The sequence below is a fragment of the Xenia sp. Carnegie-2017 genome, unplaced genomic scaffold (assembly GCF_021976095.1).
Source record: "Xenia sp. Carnegie-2017 unplaced genomic scaffold, XeniaSp_v1 HiC_scaffold_13, whole genome shotgun sequence".
NCBI lineage: Eukaryota > Metazoa > Cnidaria > Anthozoa > Malacalcyonacea > Xeniidae > Xenia > Xenia sp. Carnegie-2017.
The window spans coordinates 3,538,491-3,542,865 of NW_025813436.1; the positions used below are offsets into that span (position 1 = coordinate 3,538,491).

The window sequence follows — 4,375 nt, forward strand, 5'->3', positions numbered from 1 at the left end:
CTGTCTGAATTGAATGTTTGATCGTTTCATAGTAATTTTTATAAGCATGATAGAAACTAAACTACAATCAGATGGAATTTATGGAAATCTTTTATAAATTCATATATTGAAATGAATGCTGCTGTACAAACTGTAAATTTTTTCAAGAGTGTCAAAAATTTATGGATAAATTGTAAATGCTCGATGAGCGACATTTCAGTCATGATGTTCAAAAGCCAACATTGTTTTGAGTTTTATCAGCAGAAATTTACATCCAAAATCGTAAGTATGAAGTGTATGCATGAATGTAATATATCAAAGTCAATTTATGCGAGTGTGTGATGCGATTTATGTCAATATGGCGTATGGTAAGCAGATTGATGCTTCTAAAATTGTTGTTGCCGAAGGACTTTTAGCTATGATTTCTTTAGTGCTTGGGAATCGTGGCCGTTATATGGCAGCGAAATCTACATTACTGCAAATATATTTCAATGGACAAAATCTGTAGCCATAAGGCTACTATTATTTTCATAAACAAATGTTTGGGCTTTTCAGTTTATGATCATTGATCATTCAATCATTGGACAGTTATACTACATATTGTTTAAGATTTGAGAAAACTAACATTGATTACATGAGAAGCTGTTTACTATAACCTGTGATTTTGAGTCTTCTTATCCATGAAGCTTTTATTTTGACAATTTGACTGGAATGGTATTAAACCTGAGTATTTCACATACATGAAATGTTGTCCCATGTCACATATTGTCCCTTTTCTAACTGAACACCTCATGTAGAGATGTAAAGTTGTGTTAATCTACGGCTCATACCAGATTGTTTGCCATAAATTCCAAAGTGCTATTGATGTGAAAGCATTTTCTATAAAGTAACAATGTCTTTCTATGTATGCAGATAAACCTTGAAATTTGGCAAAACAGCAAAGTATTTTTCATGATCACTAGGTAATTTTTCTGATGATCATTATAATTTCTAAACTAAATTATTTCAGATTTACATTTAAACGAGCTTTGATCATATGAAAAGATATTTGTCATAACCAGTAAGCATGACACATGAGCCAATTTTAACATTTATGTAATTATATAATTAAACACATGTTGGTTACATTCTGTTTGTATTTGCAAATACAATGCTACTAGTGATTGCTATATAGCACACCTTGCATATACTTACAGGAGATAATAGTCTAGTGAAAGGCCTAACTGCAAATTTTCACTCTGATAATTTTTGCTTAATCTTTCGCAGAAAAAAGTTTTGAGTTTTTTCTCAAAAAGTGAATTTGCTGGCTCTGATGTGGAGATGGGTAACGAGTTACAATAAACTTGCATGGTTTGAAGTCTGAGCTTTTCTATATCTATGAACTGTCCCTTGTAGTACCAAATTTCTAACTTAACTCATTACATAGAGGTTTGAATGGAGGTCTCTAGGGGGGTCTATGCCTGACAACTTGGTAGAAATTTTTAAAGACTATATCTGTTTTTGAATAGCATTTTTGTAAAATAAATTTTACGTTCCTAGACATGCTAATGAGCCATATATTTGGCATGATAATGAGCCTAAATATTTGGCAAAACATTCAAGTATTGTTCACTTCATTTGTTTTTGAAAAAAACGTAAGCAAAATGTGTTGTTATTACGCAAAAACGATGCCCACAAAATACATTTTGTATTGCTCTAAAACGCTGAAAATGGCATTTTGAAGGCTCTTAAATTCGAAATTTCTCAGGGGAGAATGCCTCAGACCCCAGGTGCGGAGCGCCTCCGACGTTTTGTGACTGATGTTTGAAACATCCTAGATCCGCCCCTGAACGTTATTACTATGTCTACACAAAGACTTCAAAGAAGATGTACTAATTGTATGACAAAATGGACAAAAGACATTGGGTGCTTGCATAAATATAACTAATATCAAGACATACTTAAAGGGGAACTCCACCCAAAAATAATGTTGGTCTTAAAAGTTCCATTTTTATGCAAAGGTTACTATATTTTGAAATTTTTACATCAGGTATTTTATTTTTGACAAAATCGCGTCTTCAAGTGCGCTATTTGAGCTGTTTTGAGGCTTAGCAGCGTGGGCACAGAAAGCGTCAGCGGAAATTATTTTGACGTCATATCGTCAAACCGATTTGGAGTTGAGTTTACAATAAAGTAAAATAATAACGCACAGCCTAGCACAAAAACAAAACAATCGCTTATAATGGCTTTTTTGGAGAACCTCGGCCTAATTCACCAATCGATAGTGAAATGGAAGACAATCCAACAAACAATATTCGGCCATATCAGTTTGAGCCCGAATGGCCGGCTGATTAACACGAAGAAGCTCACCAGTTTGAGGATAACGAAGAACAGGAATTTTTGTATATTGACGATGAATCTCGGCGCGACAATCTTGAATGGTGGGTAGTAAAATGTTATATTATTCTAGACCATTGTTTCTATCTCAAAAGTACGTTTTCAGTTTTTGAAGTTGACCACGTCCACACACACATAATACATTAGATTTTAAAGTTTTTATTGTAAGATACAATTTTTATTGAAGTTTTGACATTTACTTTTCAAGATCCTTTCTTTTAACATATTCAGGTGTCAATGTGGTAACTGCCAAATAATGGATAATAACGAGGAATGTTTATGCTGCAAAGAGATTTCCAATATTTGTGGCAAAAATTTAGAGGCAGTAGAAACGAATGACACCACCGAAGTCCCTTTGTGCATTACACAACATCCTGGTTTTGAGCCTGTTTGTCTTAACAGGTGGGTTTTACAAACAGCTTGGTACCAGTGCAAGCAGCAATATGAGGTAGCATATGATGGGCCCGAAGACAAACTGTACCGCCATATTGCATATAGACAGTTGGCAAGATGGTGCTGGGGTGTCTTGGGTAGAGAAGTGAGAGTCATCCTGCCATCATGTGCAGTTACTCGCATTAGAGAAACATTTCCTCCACCTGGCCTTGCAGAGGAATTTCAATTTGAAGGCTTTCACTATGTTGATGAATGAAGTATTTTATTATGATATGGGTATACCCATTACAATTACTTTGTATGTCAATATTAAAGTGGCATAGCCAGCTCATTTATAGGTCATGCTATGCACATTTATTATTATTAATTTATTACAAAAAAAAACAGATTTACAAAGAAATGATTATAAATGTGGCTTGGCTATTACACTGGTTATAATATAACTATAATTAATTACATGAATAGTTTGTGTAAAGCAGTGGTGAAACTAGTTATAGCAAAAGGTTTTGCTATGTTAATATTTAAGAATGAACATTTTTTAAGTAGTACAAAAGTTGTCTTCACTGATTCAACGTCATATTATATGGGTATGGCAAAACCTATTGCCATAGCTAACATCACCACTGACATTTTATGCAAATCTAGACTGATGTTCCTTTACAAGTACTTCTTTCCTGGGTGGACATGATTTAGAAATGTTCTTTGGAAGATTCTCGCCATGATGTACAAGTTCAATCTCCTCAGTTTTGCATGCATTCACAACCTCCGCAAGTAGTTTATCAATGTACTGGTACTCTTTCTTTTCTTTCATTGCTTTTACAACCCATTGCTTCTGTGTTTTAGCAAAAATCATTTTGTAACGGTCTTGCCCTTTGTTTGTCCCTGACTTAATGACTGCTTTATCACGTTTAATATTGTTGTTGTGATCTAATGCTGCTAACTGAGTGCGGGCTACCATCCCAGGAAATAAAAATGCTCTCGCTTTGGGCAATATTTTAGTAAAAGGGAATGGTAAACCTCCAACTCTCCTGTGTGACAGAACTCAGATAGCTTCCGCAGGTCTTTTAGAAGCCTCTTGTCACATATCACCTTCTCTGCAGCGATATATGCTTGTGAAGTAGGAGATAACCACTTCTTCTGCTTTGTTTCTTTTTCTGTTAATTGTTGGTGGCAACATTGATGAAAATATGTGTTCCCCTTCCAGAAATGCTTGTTGGAAATGTGGTTAAGGACAGACTTCCATTTTTCCACCAATTCTTCTGCATTCTTGTTACAACTTGCAGAGCACCACCAAAGATGATTAGAAATGGACTTAATCCAATGGGTCAAGTCATCATTTCCCTTAATGTGTTAGCCTTCTTTGTTAGTTTTTTTGTGACAGATTTAGACAAATGTCACACATCAGGGAAATTATGTACAATAATTAGGAAACTATAAGTTCATACTTTACGTCAAGGAAACTACACCTTAATTCTATGCACGAAAGGCTATTTTTACAATGGTTTTATGTAGGATTATTTTCTAACCGTAATGAGTTACACAACCATGTTTATTATTATTCAATGTTTATTAAGGGCAATAGATTGGTTTCACATCAGTGGAAACTGTTGTTAAGGTTGAATTCGGA

The 4,375-nt window shown here is 34.6% G+C and overlaps 1 pseudogene; it reads right to left on the minus strand.

Annotated features, from left to right (window-relative positions):
• Positions 1-3,051: 3,051 nt before the first annotated feature.
• Positions 3,052-4,116, minus strand: LOC124456906 (annotated as a pseudogene).
• Positions 4,117-4,375: the final 259 nt, after the last annotated feature.